Below are 20,270 nucleotides of genomic sequence, written 5' to 3' on the forward strand. Positions count from 1 at the left end.
ACAGCATGGAATGTACATACATCAATCATATTGTCTATTCTATTCTGCTGCCCTTCCTATCCTCCCTACTCCTCCCCTCCTCTCCCATCCTTTCTCTCTATCCAATCTAATGTGACACACTTTTTTTTTCTTTTTTCTTTTTAGTGGCCAGAAAAAGAGCTTTTAGCCAGGTGTGGAGGTGCTTGTCTATAATCCCAGTGGCTGGAGAGGCTGAGGCAGGAAGATCGCAAGTTCAAAGCCAGCTTCAGCTATTTAGTGAGGTCTTAAGCAACTTAGTTAGACCCTGTCTTTAAATAAAATATAAAAAAGGGCCTGGGATATGGCTCAGTGGTTAAGCACCTTGGGTTCAATTCCCAGTACAAAAAAGAGAAAGAGCATTTTTTTTTAAAAGCCATTCTTTTTTTTTTTTAATACCTTTATTTTTATTTATTTATTTATTTTTTATGTGGTGCTAAAGATCGAACCCAGGGCCTCATACATGCTTCGCGAGCACTCTACCCCTGAACCACAACCCCAGTCCAGAGAAAGAACATTTTATTATTATTCTTTTTGGTGGTGCTAGGGATTGAACCCAGGGCCTCACACATGCCAGGCAAGCACTCTACTACTTAGCTTAGGTACCCAATCCTGTTTGTCTTTCATGTGACACAACTTTGTGGATAGAACGTCTATTCTGCTGACATTAGGTAAAGTCTTCTGTGTGTATGTGTGTGTATTTAAATATATTTTTAAAGTTGTCAATAGATCTTTATTTATTTATATAATGTTCTGAGAATCAAACCCAGTGCCTCACACGTGCTAGGCAAGCACTCTACCACTGAGCTACAACCTCAGTCCTCTTCTGTATATATTATGTCAATTGGTATATAATGTTGTTCAAGTTCTCTATTTCCCTATCCATCATCTTCTGTCTTGTTGGTCTATTATTGAAATTGGGGTATTGAAGTTTCCAAGTATTATTGTAGAACTGTGTTTCTCTTTAATTCTGTTAACTTTTTGCTTCATGTATTTTGAGTCTCTAGTTAGGTGGATATTTGCATGTAATAGTTATATGTCCTTGTTGGATTGAACCTTTTATCGTATATAATGCCCTTCTTTGTGTCTTGTAACCTTTTTGACTTAGTATATTTTCTTCTATGATAATATAGCCACTCCAGCTTTTTCTTGGTTACTGTTAGCATGGAAAATCTTTTTATATTTTATTTTCCATCTCTTTGTCTCTTTGTTTCTAAAGCAAATCTCTTGTAGATGATAGATGGGTCATGTGTGTGTGTGTGTGTGTGTGTGTGTGTATGTGTTTTAATCTAATTTGCCAACCTCTCCTTTTAATTGGACAGTTTAGTTCATTTACAGTTAAAGTAATTAATGATAAGGAAGAATTAGCTTCTGACATTTGGTTATTACTTTTCTGTATTCTTATTTTTTTTTGTGTGGTACTGGGAATTGAACCCAGGGGTACTCAACCACTGAGCTGCATCATCAGCCCTTTTGATTTTTATTTTGAGACAGGGTTTTGCTAAGTTGCTGATGTTGGCCTTGAACTGGGATCTTCCTGATTTAGCCTCCTTAGTTGCTGGTTATAATAGGGTGTGCGCCACCATGCCCTAGTTCTTATCTGTGTTTTTATGTGCTTTTTATTCCTCACACTCTACTTCCTTTTTATGTATTTAGTTTATTTTTTATAAACTATGGTTTTGATTTTCTTCCCTTTTTTATGTTTTTGTTTTATTTTCTTTGTTATTGCCCTGGAGAATAATAATGTACTAACATCTTAAACTTATGATAACCTAGTTTGAGTAATGCCAACTCAGTTTCAGTAGTATACCAACTCCCAGCTCCTGCATATCCCTGTCCTTCCCCTTTTTTTATCTTTATTCTCATACTGATGCAGATACATTCTAAGAAATGTGTTGTTAGGCAGTTTTATCATTGTGTAAACATCAGAGTATACACTTACTCAAACCAAGATGTCTGTTATGTCACTAAGCTATATAATTTTTTTTTTTTGCCATATAATCTTAAGGGACTACTGTTGTACATTTGATCCGTCATTGACCACAATGTCATTATGACTGTATAGTTTGTTATGTGTCCATTAACATAAGTTTAGAATTATTTTTATGTGTTTGTTTTTTAAAATCATATCAAAGAAAGAAAAACAGTAATTACCAACTAAAAGTATAACACTGGCTTTTATATTTATCTATGTGATTGTATCTTGTAGTCAATTTTTATTTCTTCTTTTGGATTTGAGTTACTGTCTAGAATCTTTCCATTTCAGTCTTAAGAACTCATTTTGGGGGCTGGGACTGTAGTTCAGTTGAAGAGCACTTGGCTTGCATGTGTGAGGCACTGGATTCCATCCTTAGCATCACATAAAAATAAACAAATAAAATAAAGGCATTCTGTCCATTTGTAACTACAAATTTTTTTTTTTTTTTTTTTTAAAAAGAACTCTTCTTGTAGGGCAGGTCTATTGGTACTGAACTTTCTCAGCCTTTGTTTATCTGGAGATGTTATTGAAGAGTAGTTTTGCTGGCTAGAGAATTCTTAGTTGATATATATATATATATATATATTTTTCTTTTAGGACTTTCATTCCACTGCCTTCTGGCTTTCTTTCTTTTCCCCTCCTCCTTGGTTTCTTATGGGAAATCAGTTGTTAACCTTTATGTTTAATGAGGTAAAGTTTCTTGCTTTCTTATAAATTTTCTCTTTCTCTTTGGGTGTTGACAGTCTGACTACAGTGTATCTTAGCATAGATTTCTTTTGATTGAATTCTCCTTGAAGTTGATTGAGCTTAGATTTGTATAGTTGAGTCTTTCATCAGATTTGAGAAGGTTCTGGCCATTATTTCTTCTAATATTTTTCTTCACCCATCTTTCTTTTTTCCTTCTGTGACTACTATTATTCATAAAAAAACTTTGAGTTTGGAAAATTAGGTTTATATTTTCAAGTGTTTAACTACTACTGAATGTCAGAATTAGTGGATTTAGCCCCTCAGGCACAACTGTAGACCCTATGTGAAGCCAAGCTCACTTCTATAAAGTTAGAGAATGAAGGATCAGACTGAAATTTTCTTCCCTTTGGGTAGTGGGATCCCAAGAGGAGAGAGATGAGAAAAGCGAAACATTGCCCAGATAATTTCCTCAACCTCACTGTTTTTTTTTTTTTTTTAAATATTTATTTTTTAGTTGTAATTGGGCACAATACCTTTATTTTATTTATTTATTTTTATGTGGTGCTGAGGATCGAACCCAGAGCCTCGCACGTCCTAGACAAGCGCTCTATGCTGAGCTACAACCCCAGCCCTCAACCTCACTATCGATATAAATTATCCTGTTTTTTTTTTTAGGGAAAGAATGAATGAGGGAAATGGAAGGAGGTCAGGAATTTTATGACAACAAATGTTCTTCTACATAGAAATGAAATATCACAAGTGGGGAATAATTTTTTTCTTTAATCTCTCCTATGTTTTCTTCCTTAGAAAGCTCCTGGAGGTTGTGCTCCATCAAAAAAGAGTAACTAAATCATGAAAGATGAAAACAGAAGAGTCAATATGAGAGAGGGAAAGGGAATTGGTAGAATGATAGAAAATCTGAGGGCAATAACTGTGGTGGAAGTCTAGTAGTGCCAGAAGACTCACTAATAAGTGCTATCTAAGTAGCAAACAACAAAAATGACAGATAATTTGATGTTTTGAATATACCAAGAGAATATTTATAGCTCTATCAAAACTTACTGGTAGGTTTATAACAAAGCTTACAAATGAGACAGTGATCTGGATATGGTGATGTATGCCTGTAATCCTAGTGACTCAGGAAGCTGAAGCAGGAAAATTGCAAGTATGAATTTGGCCTTGGCACCTTACTGGGACCGTTTTCTCAAAATAAAACAAAAAGCCGAGGATGCAGTTTAGTGGTGGAGTGCCTTGGGTTCAAATTCTCAGTACTACCAAAAAAAAAAAAAGCAGTGTTTAATTTGAAAAGTATCAAGAGGAAGGTGTGATTATATTAGTTTATGTATTACTTCAGTCAAAAGATTAGATCCAGTAGTAGTGGTTTGAAAAAAAAAAAAAAGAGTTCCTTTCTTATGTAATAGTTGCTAGGTAAGTGGTAACTAGAGCTAGATGAATAGTTTGTTCCATATGGTCTTTTAGAGGCTCCAAGTTTTCATTGATTATGTTGACTGACAGTGTGGGTTATCACCTGGGCTTATTAGAAATGCAGCATATGAGGCACCCCCCCAACCTGTACAGTGAGAATCTGCTTTTAGGAATTAGTTGATTCTTTTTTTTTTTAATTAAAAAAATTTTTTTAAGTTGTTGATGGACCTTTATTTTATTTATTTATTTGTGGTGCTGAGAATCAAACCCAGTACCTCACACATGCTAGGCAAGTGCTCTACCACTGAGCTGCAATCCAGCACCGCCCCCCCAAAAATATTTTTTTAGTTGTAGATGGACACAATACTTTTATTTTATTTTATTTATATGTGGTGTTGAGGATTAAACCCAGTGCATCACACATGGTAGGCAAGTACTTTGCCACTAAGCCACAACCCCAGTCTTAGGAGCTGGTTGATTCTAATGCACAAAAATTTAAAATTCATTGGAATTGAAGCTGGATGGTTGAGAATTTCATTTAATGAGAAAGTGAAGAGAGCATGAGGAGGTAAAAACTGGATTACCTAAGAACACCTAACTGCAGAGAATGCTGAAAAATGTAGTCTAGTTGTGTGTCCAGAAAAAAAAGAGAAAATGAATTTTGATGGGCATGTCACGTTCTATGTAGTAGAACTGTGAATAACATTAATATATTCAGTTAAAATCCTGAGAGGGTGGGGCTAGGGTGCTACATTAGTCTGCTTTCTATTGCTATAACAAGATACTAGTTGGTAGATACTTTACAGAAAAGAGGTTTATATAATTTTCAGTTCTGGAAATTTTAAGAGCCTGGCACCAGCATCTGCTTGGTTTAGGTGAAGGTCCCCTGAGTACATGACAATGTGGCAAATAGCCTTGTGGTGAAAGTGCATGTGAGAAGGAGAGATTGTAATATAAGATAGGAAGCCAGAGCATTTCAGGGGCCAGGCTTGCCCTTTTTATAACAGCTTGCCCAAATGGGATCTAACTGGGGCGAGAACTACATTAATCCTTGGAGAGGGTGGCACCCTCAGCAACCTAATTTTCTCTGACCAGGCCTTATCCTTTAAACATTCCACCACTTCCCAATATTGCCACCCTGGGAATCAAGCTGCCGGCCTTTGTGTCTTTGGGGAATGTACTCAAACCATATACAAGCTATAGCAGGTGGGGAAGTACTAGAAATGCAGCATATGAGGCACCCCATATTGTGTATATTCAATTCTGTCTTTTTCTAGGGGGAATGTTTGAGATGGCCAAATCCACACCCTCATAGTAGGAAGTCATAGAGATAACATCTAAAGCTAAGACAAAATAATAAGTATCATCTGTTGCAGCCCCTTGCCCGCAAGGAAGACGCAACACTCAGGAATCTTCTTTCAGCAGTTTATTCAGGCCCCTGACAGTTCCTCTTCTCCTCCCTCGGATGCCCTTCCCAGCCTTAATAAAGCATCTCAAGCCCCAATGCAAAGCAGCCACGTGGAGCTTTCTCATAGGGTGATGAAAAGTCATGCGCCAACTCTCCCAAATAAGGAGTTGTTTGTCACAGACCACAGCGGGAGCCAGCGCCATCTTGTAATGGCGACCATAATTTGCATAAACGGCAGAAGCGGCTCACCACAGTTCCCCCTTTCTGTTTTCTTAAAACAATACAGGCGAGAGTAGAGGTCCCATCCCACTGTGCAGAAGTGGCTGCATAGTATGGCTCAGTCTTAAGGAGGGCCCTTCCCCAGATCCGAGACCATATCAGCCGACGCCTTTTTTCGTGGGGCGGGGAGTGGACGCGTCTAACCCGCATGCAATAGGACATGCTCTCCTTGAGGTCCACGTCAAGGATCACTCAAGTGCAGTGCTTTGCCTCGCATCCTGTATCGTGGCGATGGTGGACGAAGGGGGATAACTGAGGCTGAACTGTGGCTGTTTATAACGACAAACAAGTTGACAGCACCCTGAAAGAAAGGCACGGACTTTAAGACGATAGAAAAGCACTAGTGTGGAAACCCATCTGCGTGCAATGGCAGTAAGACCGGCAGAGTGCAAGGGCTTTCCAACACTAAGAGAATAGCAAGGAAGGTCATGTCGATCCCAGTGCAATGTTATAATAACTTGGGGTGCAACGACCATGACAAAGGTTTACTGTTTAAGATGCGCAAGCCAGACTTGAGGCGAGTTGCCATTTTCTAAAGCTGCAAGAGCTTGTATGATCATAGCCTTATCATGAGCACTACGGGCCTTAAGGCGACAGAGAAACCACAAACAGAGGAACATACCGAAGCAACACATTGCACCAAAAATGCCTACCCCCACCCACTCTTTGAAGAAGGAAAAAGCAGAAGATATCCAATCGGTGAATTGACCCAAAGTCACGGGATCGACACGGGTACTGTTCAAGACAGCTATCTGGGTTAGTTGAGACTGGATCATGTCTTCCGCTGCCATGGACCAATTTCCGGCCAAATATTCGCCAATGATGCGGGAGGCATTCCTGGAATCATTAAATCTGACAGAGGTTATGCATAAATGTGCACGTTGGTCAACACAACCCAAAAGCACCAAGTCAGCCAATTCTTCTACCTGAGCTTGGAGTAAATCTATTCTTTGGTTGGCAGCTAAAATCCCTGACAAAATATGTTGATTAATTGTATTTTGGGATTCAAGTATGGTGGAAGTTTGTTGAACAACTTGATTAATGGTGGCAGCAGTTTGTACTTGACTGGCCATGGCCACTCCGGCCGTAACCGCTGCAGCAGCAGACACTGCCACAGCTGTCACTATAGCTGCCGTAATTCCAAAATCCCTGCGGACTCTAAGTAGTTCAACAATGGGGAATTTATCTGGGTCCGCAGTGACTGGGATTGGGACAAAAGTTGGAATTTTCATAACCACTGCCGTGGTCCAGGAGCCATTCCAACACTCAGACAAATAGCAGGTAATATTAGAACAATCCAGCATCCCCGACGAGGTGTCATTAGCCAAAAGGAGCAAGAACGGGGATTGGACGCAGACCATTGCAGGGGGCAATGTGGCATTATATAGCAAAGAGTTGAATGAAACAGATGTAAGTCTATTACCTCGTTCATTCTCCTTAACAGTGCCAGAAACATTAGCCAGCCAGCTTTTGACTCCCAGCAATTGAGCCAATGCAGAAATATCAGCTGAAGCCCCCTTCTCATTGGAAATCAGCCATTGAAACCAGGACCAACCTACTCCTGTAGAGGAGTTGGCACTGTTGTTAAAGTTATAAACATACCTCTTAAGAGAGGGGGAAAAGGAGAAACCTTTAGCAACTTGATGTTTCTCCCAAGAATGATCCTGACAAGGCGTAAATGTTGGGGGGAAACCAAGATTAGGAGTACAGTAAGGGGAGGCCTTGAAATGAGTGGCATTGTAAGTACTATTAGAAGAAGGAGGCACTGGGATTAGTACCTTGGAGATAATAGCCAAGGTAGTTATGTTTAAAGCAGAGCTATTTGCGGGGGTCCCTGAACCTGATTGCTTCCCTGAAACTACTTGGCTCAGTACGGCACTGATAATGTTCCCTGAGACCTGACTGGACCGCAATGGGTCCTCCCAGTTAGTCAAATTTTTGGTCTTAAGGCTGATGCAATTAGCGTTTCCAAGGCTGAAACAAAACACTCCTGTGAGATTAACTTGAGATTGATTAAAAATGCTCTCCATGTCCCCTCTAGGAGAGGCACAGGGAGCAGACATCTCACATGAGGTAGAGAAAAGAGTGGGGAGGACACTAGAATTACTATGAACCGGCATCGGCATTGGCCAAGCCCGTGCCACTGCCCACCACTGCATTGGTGTCGTCTGTGCCATCGGCACCAGCACCAGAACCAGAGCACGTAGCAGAGTGAAGATCCTCATCACGGGATTGCTGTGGTATCTCTTGTTGCTGGTCGGTTGATGTCAAGACTCTTCTTGTCAGGCGTTCAGGGACCCACAACGGTTCCGTGCGATCCTGGGGAAAAACACATACAGATCCTCGTGCCCATGTCAGCACGGGGTCGGGGCCGTTCCATTGGCCCGTAAGAACATCCTTCCACTTAACATAGCCAATTACAGAAGGCTGAGGAGACACATGTCTATCGGCCGCAGAGCGACCATGAATATCCAAATTCAAAAAATTAATGGTAAAGAGAGCCAAGGATAGGCGTTCTTTAGGAGTGTGTTCAGCTCCTATTCCCCCTTTTTGTTTTTGTAAAGTTTCCTTTAAGGTGCGATGAGCACGCTCAACAATGCCTTGTCCTTGAGGATTGTAAGGCAGACCATGAGTAAGTTGCACTCCCATGGTAGAACAAAAGGATGTAAATTGTCTTCCAGTATAAGCAGGTCCATTATCAGTCTTAAGGGATGCAGGAGCACCCCATGCTGCCCATGCTTCTAGGCAATGAGTGATAACATTACGTGCCTTTTCTCCCGATAAAGCAGAAGCATGAATAACTCCAGAGCACGTATCAACAGAAACATGTACATACTTGAGGTTACCAAAGTCAGGTATGTGTGTCACATCCATTTGCCAGACAACCAATGGCTTCAATCCCCGTGGATTCACTCCATAAGTAGGGGGATGAAGAAATGTGACACAATGGGGACATTGTAATACTATCTGACGAGCATCCGCTCTTGAAATGGAAAAACGCCTGCGCAGCGTTAAAGCATTAACATGGAAATTCTGGTGAAATAATTTAGCCCCCTCTAAGGAGGAAGCCAAGCATATCAACTGACCTCTAGTGGCTGAGTCCGCACAGGCATTACCCTGTGATAACGGACCAGGAAGAGAGGTATGAGCCCGGATGTGCATTGGATAAAAAGGAGCAGTGCGGCTACAGATAAGCTGTTGAAGCTGATTAAAGTAAGCAGATACATTATGGACATTACTAATAGCTCCCACGGCCTCCAGGACTTTTAGTGCTTGTACCACATAGATGGAGTCCGAAATAAGATTAAAAGGAAAAGAACACTGTTTAAAAACCTCAATAACAATTTGCAGTTCCACCCATTGTGGATTTCCAGGAGCAAATTGATGCTGAACAGGGGGAGAATCATTAATTACATAAGCTCCCATTCCAGACTTGGAACCATCAGTAAAAATATTAACAGCCCCCGGAATTGGATTGGGTGAAGTTACCTTAGGGAAAATGATGGGATGTTCTTTAACAAAATGGAGTAATGGATGGGAAGGGTAATGATTATCAATATCCCCTTGAAACGAGCAACATAGAATAGCCCAGTTGTCTAGAGTAGCACACAAAACATTAAGTTGAGCTTTAGTATAGGGTATAATAAGAGAAGAAGGTGATTGTCCGAAAAATTGAATGCTTTGTTGAATCCCTTTAAGTGCTAACGCTGCAACAGCATCAGGATAGTATTCTAAGGATTTTCCTGGGGATATATGTGGGTGGATCCATAGTAAAGGCCCATCTTGCCACAGTACTCCAGTAGGCTGCCGCATAGTGGCAAGCACACATAACTGGAAAGGTTTATTACTCTGGAGCCTGTATAAAGTAGCATGTTGTATAGCATCTTCTACTGTTATAAGGGCCGCTCTAGCCTCTTTGGTGAGGCTACGAGGAGAAGCAAGATCTGGATCACCCTTAAGGGTAGCATACAAAGGCTGGAGCACACTATTAGGAATGTGTAAATATCCCCTTATCCAATTAATATCTCCCAGCAGTTTTTGAAAATCATTTAAAGTTTGGAGATCTTGAGTCCTTATGGTGATTTTTTGTGGTTTCAATTTGTCATGCCCAATTATCGCTCCCAAATACTCAATAGAGTTTCCCGTTTGAACCTTTTCAGGTGCAATATGTAGCCCATATTGAGCTAACAGCTTTACTAATTCTTTATAGGCCTCATTAACTGTCTGCTCTAACTTAGCTGCCAATAACACATCATCCATATAATGAATGATCTTGATGGAGGAATACTTATGTCTGAGAGGTGCGAGTGCCTTCCCCACATACATCTGGCACATCGTGGGACTATTAGCCATTCCCTGCGGCAACACTACCCACTCAAACCTTAGATCTGGTTCCTCGTGGTTACACGAGGGAAGGGTGAAGGCAAAACGCTGTGAGTCTTTAGGATGCAAAGGAATAGAAAAGAAACAGTCTTTAATGTCAATAGCAATAATATGCCAGCCCTGAGGAACAGAGGATAGCAAAGGCAGCCCTCTTTGAATGGGCCCCATAAGTTGCATTTGAGCATTAACTGCTCGTAAATCATGCAGTAGGCGCCACTTTCCTGATTTTTTCTTAATAACAAATATGGGAGTATTCCATGGAGAAGTAGAAGGTTGGATGTGACCCAAGTCAAGTTGTTCTTTGACTAGATCATGGGCTGCTGCCAATTTAACCGAGGGAAGAGGCCACTGAGGCACCCAAACAGGCTCCTCGGTGAGCCATGTTATGGGTATTTGAGCCCCAGTGGCCCCTAGGAAAAACCCAGACCAAATCTGTTAAGCTTTTGATGACCTTGCACAGGATGTCTACGCCCCTGTAGGTGTTTACCTAGTCCTAGACCTGGCCTATACCCCATATTTTGCATAATCTGTTGAGACACTGGGGAATAGTCATTACTAAGAGTGAACCCCATGTCTGTCATCAGATCACGGCCCCATAAAGAGATAGGTAAATCAAGTACATAAGGCTGAAAGGTGCCATTGTGTCCTTCTGGGTCCTTCCAAGATAGATGTCTACAGCTGATTTGAGGGGCTTGGGCATATCCAAGTCCTCTCAGGGATTGATCAGAAGTCTGCATTGGCCATCCCTTAGACCAGTCCTTAAGGGCTATGATACTACGGTCTGCTCCTGTATCCAGCAATCCCACAATAGATTTACCTTCTATGCTTAATTCCAAAGTGGGGCGATTGCTCATATCTAGTGACAAATAGGCACAATCCCCTCCAGTGGTACCAGCAGGGAAGTGATTATGTAAGCTAGGCAAAATTAGTAATTGAGCAATCCGATCCCCTGGGGAGATAGACACAATGCCCTTTGGAGCCTCCACCATAACCTTTACTGCCCCTACAGTATCAGGGCTAATGACTCCGGGAAAGACATGAAGACCTTGTAAGATAGAGGATGCACGTCCAATTAGCAAACCTACAGTGCCAGGTGGTAAAGGCCCTTTGAACTCAGTTTCCACCAATTGGACTCCCATCTTAGGTGTTAATACGAGTCTGGAGGTGGAACAGAGGTCCAATCCCGCGGCACCTGTAGTGGCTCTCCGCGTCTCATGGGATGGCGCAGAGATGGCCATGTCTCGGGTTCGGGTGTGACATTCTCCACTGCCCCATATATTTGTGGGCCCTGGGGTCGGGGGCCCCTTCGGCCGTTTTTTGGCCCAGCTGAAATAGGCTGTCCATGGATGTCCTTCACTGATCTACATTCTCTTGCCCAATGCTTCCCCTTTTTACATTTAGGACACAGCCCCGGTTGACGAAGGCCATTAGAAGGGCCACCATGAGGGGGTCCAGTAAAATTGTCTTTTTTGGGACATTCACGTCTGAAATGACCGGGTTGGCCACAATGGAAGCATATTCCAGCACCAGGATTGCCCCCTTTTGCAATCCGAAGGACAGCGGCTGCAAGACCTGCGTTAGTTAAAGGTCCTCCAATCTCTCTACACACTTTCATCCATGCTTCTATGCCCTTATTTTTATAAGGAGTGATTGCCGCTTTACATTCCTTGGTGCATTGCTCAAAGACCAACTGCTTGATAAAGGGCATGGCTCTATCAGGATCCCCAAAAATCTTTCCAGCGGCATCCACCATTCTTGCTACAAAATCTGAAAAGGGTTCTGCAGGGCCTTGTAGAATCTTAGTCAAATTACCAGACACCTCTCCTCTATTTGGGAGTGATTTCCATGCACGGATACAAATGTTGTTAATCTGTTCATATACCTCAGGGGGGTATCCTGTTTGTTGATTAGCAAACCTGCCTTGTCCCAAAAGCATATCCTTATCCCAGGCAGGGCGTCCCGCTGCATGGTTTTGGGCGGCCTGCTCTATTGCGCCCTCTAGCATAAATGCTCTCCAGTCCAAATATTTACCCGGGGAAACACAAGCCCGAACAAGGCTAGCCCAATCAGAGGGAGTCATGCAGTATCTAGACAAACTCTCCACCTGAGTTAGTGTGAAGGCGGCATCCACCCCATAAGTGCGCACAGACTCCGCCAGGGTCTTCACAATTTTAAAATCTAAGGGTTCATGGAATCTTCCCCTATTGTCATCCTGAAAAACTGGATAAGCAAGACCCATCTCAGCGTTAACAGCCCTCCATGTTTGGGCATGGAAAGCTCTCCCCGAAATACCTCCACCATACGGCGGTGGATCCGGGGGATCGCTTTTCTTGAGCCCCTGTTTATTTCTGTTCCCTTCTCCTATAGCTAAACTCTCTAGCTGACGAGACAGCCTCCCGAGCTCTTCCTCCTCATCCTCCTCTTCCTCTGACCCACTTTCACATGGGGGTGTGCGCAGCATACTGAGATCTGGATACAATCGTCTCCTCCCCTGTTTCACTCTCCGCACACTCCCATCCTTCTGAGATATCTCACTTCCTGCCGTCTCCGATTTCTCCTCATGTAATTGCTCTAGAACTTCTTGTCCTTTTGTAAGTGCCTCCTGACATCTGCCATCTGTAAGGCAACTACGGACCATTTTCCAAAGGGGTATCACCCCACCCTCTAATATGCCCTGCTCAGAAGCAAAGTCAAGATCTTTGCCTAATTTATCCCAACTAGGTACAGTAAGGCTGCCCGAAAATGCAAACCACGGTGCAGCGATATCTACCTTCTGTAAAAATCTCTGTAAAGTACTATGTTTCACTTCCAGACCCTTAGAACGTAACAGGCCATCTAGGGCCAGAAGAAGCGGACTGGAAGGTGCGGCACCCATGACACAACAACAAAAGAAGCACAAAAAACAAAAGCAAAATGACACAACAAGAGAAACACAGAAAACAAAAGCGAAAGTAAAAACGAAAGTACACAATGCAGCTGCTGCCCCGCTTTGGTCGCGGATCCCACTTACTTGGGACTATTTCCCGCTTTGATCGCGGATCCCACTTACCTGGGACTACGGTGCACCCCCCTGACTGCTGAAAGTTCTGGTTCCCGGGTTTCGGCACCACTTGTTGCAGCCCCTTGCCCGCAAGGAAGACGCAACACTCAGGAATCTTCTTTCAGCAGTTTATTCAGGCCCCTGACAGTTCCTCTTCTCCTCCCTTGGATGCCCTTCCCAGCCTTAATAAAGCATCTCAAGCCCCAATGCAAAGCAGCCACGTGGAGCTTTCTCATAGGGTGATGAAAAGTCATGCGCCAACTCTCCCAAATAAGGAGTTGTTTGTCACAGACCACAGCGGGAGCCAGCGCCATCTTGTAATGGCGACCATAATTTGCATAAACGGCAGAAGCGGCTCACCACAATCATCTTAAGCATGTTATTTAGAAATAGGGAGATAAGGGGCTGGGGTAGAGCGCTCGCCTAGTACGTGCAAGGCACTGGGTTCAATCCTCAGTACCACATAAAAATAAATAAGAAGGTGTTTTGTAAAACTATAACCAAAAAGAAAGAAAGAAAGAGAGAGAGAGAGAGAGAGAGAGAGAGAGAGAGAGAGAGAGAAATAAATCCTGGAAGAAACAGCTAAAAAAAGTTGAAAACAGTTGTCTTTTTTTTTAATACCTTTAATTTATTTGTTCATTATTTTTTAAACATTTTTTTTAGTTGTAGATAGACACAATATGTTTATTTTATTTATTTATTTTTTATGTGGTGCCAGGGATTGAACCCAGTGCCTCACGCATGCTAGGCCAGCGCTCTATCACTAAGCCACAACCCCAGCACCAAAAGTGGTTGCTTTTGAGACTAATGTTTTCTTTGTAGTGCTATTGACTTTTAAAACTGTGTAAGCATATTTGTTTTATAAAAAGCAGATTTGCAAAAATATCTCTGTTGGGCTGGGGGTGTGGCTCAAGCGGTAGCGCGCTCGCCTGGCATGCGTGCATCCCGGGTTCGATCCTCAGCACCACATACCAACAAAGATGTTGTGTCCGCCAAAAATTAAACAATAAAAATAAATAAAAATTATTTAAAAAAAAAAATATCTCTGTAGTCCAAATTGGAAAACACATAAATAGTTTTAAGTGCTAAGTATTAGGAGAAAGGTAAGAACAGAGTTCATGTGAAGAGGTATACTTATCTGAATTCACCCTTGTAGGAGAGTAGAGGGGTAAATTAACCCAGTTTTGTCCCATTGCTCCAGATGTGAAACACGTATAAAAACTTAATAGTAGTGTATAAATAGTATATGTCAATATAATTATAATAACAATAAATATAATACATAAATTCTAGATTATGATTTATAATCCATTTAAATGCACCTGTGTCAATTTTTTTTAAAAAATACTTATTTCTTTTAGTTGAACACAGCACCTTTGTTTTATTTATTTTTATGTGGTGCTGAGGATCGAACCCAGGGCCTCGCACGTGCTAAGCGAGCGCTCTACCACTGAGCCACAACCCCAGCCCCACCTGTGTCAATTTTGTTGAAATATTCTCAGAATTGAAAACTTGACACTTAATGGGTTAAGGAAGGCATTCTGGAAGAGAGACATTTTTCTAGTTACATTTTGGGCAACAAAGTGTGATGCAGTTAAATATCTTTTGTGGGCTGGGGATGTGGCTCAAGCGGTAGCGCGCTCGCCTTGTATGCGTGCGGCCCGGGTTCGATCCTCAGCACCACATACAAACAATGATGTTGTGTCCGCCAAAAACTGAAAAATAAATATTTAAAAAAAAAAAATCTTTTGTATTATGTTTGTAATGTGTGGAATTAACAATTGAAGCTAATTTTTCATTAATTCATTTAATACATTTACTGAGTACTTGCTTTGTACTAACTAGGCTCTGTAGGTACTGCTAGTGGTAAGCAAAAGCAGAAATGGTTTTTTACTTTATGAAGTAGACTGATAAGAATCAGATTTTCACTGTATGTACAATTGTATAGGAGAACACGATTTCCTTTCACTTCTACTTTTAGGACTAGTCCTTAGAGTGATTCTTTAAGTGTGGCCCCTAGTCTATCCATATCAATGTCACCTGAAAACTTGTTAGAAATGCACTTCTCAGGCTCCATCCCAGACTACTGAAGCAGGAACTCCGGAGGGGTGGGTATAGTTAGGGGTGGTTTAGGACCCTCCACGAGTCTCTAAAGAATGCTAAAATTTGAGAATTACTGTTTAATAAGAGGTAATCAATACGTTAAGCTTGGTATATTCATTGTTAAAAGTAATTAATTGCTTTTATGTCAGATTATATAATTATTGAGCATTTTAATTAGTTTCAAAATGTTTAATAGTGTATTCATTAAAAATTCATTTATTAAGCATATACCATGTTTAGGAATTCAGTCTAGTTCCATCTAGTGAATTTTTTTTTTCTTGTTGGAGAAGAAAATTGTGTTTTCTTTATGGAACTTAGGAGGTCTCTCATAATTTTCTATAATTTTTAAAAGTATCAGAATTTTGGGCTGAGGGTAAAGCTCAGTGCTAAAGTGCTTGCCTGCCATACATGAGGTCCTGTGTTCAATCCCAGAACTGCCAAAACAAAAAGAAGAAGCATATAGTCTCAGAATCTATATTACAGCATCATTTTTTGTTGTTGTTGTTGTAGATGGACAGAATGCCTTTATTTTGTTTACTTTTATGCGGTGCTGAGGATTGAACCCAGTGCCTCACACATACTAGGCAAGTGCTCTGTGCTAATAAGCTAGAACCCTAGCCCATCACTGTTTTTTTTTTTTTTAATTTTTGTAATTATAGATGGACAGAATGCCTTTATTTTATTTGTTTATTTATTTTATTTTATTTTTGGTACTGGGAATTGAACTCAGGGGCACTCAACCTCTGAACCACATTCCCAGCCCTATTTTGTATTTTATTTAGAGACAGGGTCTCACTGAGTTGCTTAGCGCATTGCTTTTGCTGAGGCTGGCTTTGAACTTGCAGTCCTCCTGTCTCAAGCCTCCTCAGACACTGGGATTATAGGGGAGCGCCACTGCAACTGGCTCTATTTGTTTATTTTTATATAGTGCTAAGGATTGAACCCAGTGCCTCACAATGCTAGGCAAATGCTCTGCCACTGAGCTACAGTCCCAGCCTAATCACTGTGTTTAAGACATGTATACAATCACATTTTTAAATTTTAAGTTGGAGTGCACGCTAAAGGTAGATGGTTCTGCCATTCTTTTTAGAGTTTATAAATGACTCATAAAGCAGGTCAGTGTCTTTGTTTGGGGTCATCTAGTGACTTGGTGATTGCAGATCTTAACTGAAAAAGGTTAAACAAATGTGTGTATATATAATTTTTTAAAATTTTATTTATTATAATTTGTTATATATGACAGCAGAATGCAATTCAATTCATATTACACATTTAGAGCCTGGTTTTTCATGTCTCTGGATGTACACAAAATAGAGTCACACCATTTGTGTCTTCATACATGTAATTAGAATAATGATGTCCATCTCATTCCATCCTCTTTCCTACCCCTATGCCCCCTCCTTCCCCTCCGCCCTATCTAAAGTTCATCTATTCCTCCCATGCCCCCTCCATCCCCATTGTATTTCAGCATCTTTATATCAGAGAAAACATTCAGCATTTGGCTTTTTGGGATTGGCTTACTTCACTGAGCATTATATTCTCCAACTCCATCCATTTACCTGTGAATACCATGACTTTATTCTCTTTTAATGCTGAGTAATATTCCATTATGTATATATACCATTTATGGGTTTTTTTTTTTTTTTTTTTGGTACTGGGGTTTGAACTCAGGGTTACTTGACCACTGAGCCTCATCCCCAGCCCTATTTTGTATTTTATTTAGAGACAGGGTCTTAAAGAGTTGTTTAGCACCTCGCCATCGCTATTGCTAAGGCTGGTTTTGAACTTGCAATTCTCCTGTCTCAGCCTCCCAAGCCGCTGGGATTATAAGTGTGTGCAACTGCACCTGGCTATATACCATATTTTCTTTATCCATTCATCTACTGAAGGGTATCTAGGTTGGTTCCACAATTTAGCTATTGTGAATTGTGCTGCTATAAACATTGATTGATTGCATCCTGTAGTATGCTGTTTTTAAGTCTTTTGGGTATAAACTGAGGAATAGGATAGCTGGGTCAAATGGTGGTTCCATTCCCAGTTTTCCAGGGAATCTCCATACTGCTTTCCATATTAGCTGCACCAATTTGCAGTCCCACCAGTGATGTATGAGTGTCCTTTTTTCCCCCCATATCCTTGCCAACACTTACTGTTTGTATTCTTAATAGCTGCCATTCTGACTGGAGTGAAATGAAATCTTAGAGTAGTTTTGATTTGCATTTCTCTAATTGCTAGAGGTGTTGAATATTTTTTCATATATTTGTTGATTGATTGTATATCATCTTCTGAGAAGTGTCTGTTCAGTTCCTTGGCCCATTTATTGATTGGATTATTTGTATATATAATTTTTAAAAATTTTATTAGTTTTTTAAAGCTATAGAAGTTTCTGATAGATTTCTATAATTATACCTTAAAATAGTTTTTTTTTGTGTGTGTGTGTCTCAGAGAAAGATCACTTGAGTGATAGCTATTGCTTTGATTAGCTTTTTCATTAATTTTGGAACAGTTGTTCCAGGTACACTTTCTAAGCTAATATATCCAAACTACTTTTAAAACCAGGCCCCAGAACCTGTCAACCAGTTGGCTAATTGAACAGTGGAAGAATTATAGAAAGGCATCAAACTTCTCTTGAAATCATTCCAGTTTCTTCTAAAATAGGCAGCAGGAAAAGAGGGATGTTAAGACATCAGTCTGGAGGATATACCCTTTTCATTGCAAGTGACTTTGAATGTCTACCAAGTAACCAGCATTGTGTAAGGCATCGTATGGATTTAAGCAAGACCAAGGATATGATTAGAACTGGAAGAAGAAATAGACTGATAATGATCAAAAATGAAATCTATTCTAAATGTTATTTTAACTATATTATTCAAACTTAAAAAAAGTCATTAACAGTATTGGCATTCTTGGGGCTGGCATTGTGACTCAGTGATAGAGTACTTACCTAGCATGTGTGAGGCACTAGGTTCGATCCTTGGCACCACATCAAAATACAAAAAATAAACGTATCGTGTTTATCTACAACTAAAAAATATGTGTAAAATTATTGGCATTCTTGATAGTTAATAAAGATATAATTGGGCTAAAGTCAGGATCTCATTTAATATCTACTCACAACATTCTAAAAATGTAACCAAGAATTAGAAAGTAGGTCTGATATTTTTATTTGGTCAAACTAAATTTTGCTGTTAGTGTGCAGTGAGGAGCACTGAGCTTTATTTTCAAAACCTTGCCTCAGAGAAACTTCATTTCTAAGAATTAGAGCTTTTGGGAGCAAAATTTTATTCTTAAGAACTTCAAAGAAAAAAATTAAAAACAGTAATTTTGTCGTAAAATTACTATATTTTTTTTTTGGAATAAGACATTTGCCTCAGAAGCATTTGTCAAAAGATGGGGAAGATTGGAAAATAAGTATGGTTTAGGAATATCTTGTTAACAATTTAAATGTGCTTGTAGTTATAGGAAACAAATTATTTACTTTAAGATGAAACCTGGCATTTTTCTGAATCTCAAATCCCCTACTAGCACTTATCTGTATTAGGTACTTGATTTAAAAAAAAATCTTTACAGCTTTTATTTATATATACAAACTTGACTTATATAGTTCTTTTTTTTTGAGTGGAAAATATTGTTTCTATAAAGTTTTATAAACAAAATTGTGGATTGATGTTATTCCAAGTCTTTATTGTTAATGGCTTTTGTAAAATTGTTAAATAATCATTATAGAATAGCAACAGAAAATGTAAATATATGTTAGTTACTAGATAAGAATAACCACTTAGAAATAGAACCCATTTTTATTTTTAAAATGAGGAACTTGAATTGGTGTCTACAAGAATTTGGGAATAGTAACTTATTTTGACAACTCTTTGGATGATTATATAAAACACTTTGTCAAGAATAATAAAAGCAGCTGGGTGCTGTGATGCACACGTGTAATCCCAGTGGCTCGGGAGGCTGAGGCAGGAGGATCACAAGTTCAAAGCCTGCCTCAGCAAAAACAAGGCACTAAGCAACTCAGTGAGACCCTATCTCCAAATAAAATACAAAATAGGGTGGCTGGGGAGTGCTTGCCTCACATGCACAAAGCCCTGTGTTCAATTCTCAGCACCACCAAAGGGGGGAAAAATACAAAATAGGGCTGGGAATGTGGCTCAGTGAATGAGTGCCCCTAAGTTCAACCCCTGGTACTCCTCCAAAAATAAGTAAATAAATAAAAGCAAAATAATTAGACAAAATCGAATGTATAAGAACTAAGAACAAAAGCATACTTTCATACAGTTATAAGTTGCTATTTCTTTTACTAGAAAATAATATTAGTTGAAAAATTAATGGTGAAGAATCTAGTATGATTTTGACTTAAATTTTAATTATCATAATTTCTTAAAATAGGGCTAGGGATGTGGCTCAGTGGTAGAGCACTTACCTAGCATGTGGTAGAGTACTTGCCCTGGAGGTGCAAGGCACTGGGTTCAATCCTCAGCACCACATAAAAATAAATAAATAAAATAAAGACATTGTGTCCAACTACAAGTAAAAAAAATATAATTTCTTAAAATAGTTCTTTGTACAATAATTTATTTTTAGGAAAAAGAGCTTAACTTTTTAAAAATTAAAGGTAATATTTAATTTGGACTGATATCAAGGCAGAGAAGGAATATAGAAGACTGTACTGTAAACACGAATTATAAAAGCTAGGTACAAATTGAGTAAGATGCTTTAGTGCAGACGTTTCTAGGTAAGTTTGGTTTCTTTTTTTCTGGAAACACATTTTTGCATATGTACAGACAACTGAAAATACATGACGTGTGTCCTAAGCTTTTTATTATAGGTGATATTTTTGTGTTTATATGATGTAGATTTATATGATTAGAGATGTTTGCCCAAATCCATAATTCAGTAAATTCATCAAGTAAATTCGAAGTTTCTATATTTTAGTTCCATGTCTAAACATC

The 20,270-nt window shown here is 39.9% G+C and overlaps 1 protein-coding gene across 2 annotated transcripts in view; it reads left to right on the plus strand.

The window, feature by feature from the left end:
• Positions 1–20,270, plus strand: part of Tut4 (terminal uridylyl transferase 4) — a 115,481-nt gene that overhangs the window by 2,735 nt on the left and 92,476 nt on the right. The window contains exon 2 of one of the 2 annotated variants that reach the window (XM_048815377.1): positions 6,468–6,473. The gene's annotated coding sequence lies outside the window, so the exon portion shown is untranslated. Of the gene's footprint in view, positions 1–6,467; positions 6,474–14,632; positions 14,644–20,270 lie in introns of those variants that run through there. The other variant, XM_048815378.1, reaches the window with a different exon arrangement.

The sequence above is a fragment of the Marmota marmota genome, unplaced genomic scaffold, assembly GCF_001458135.2.
Source record: "Marmota marmota marmota unplaced genomic scaffold, marMar, whole genome shotgun sequence".
Taxonomy (NCBI): domain Eukaryota; kingdom Metazoa; phylum Chordata; class Mammalia; order Rodentia; family Sciuridae; genus Marmota; species Marmota marmota.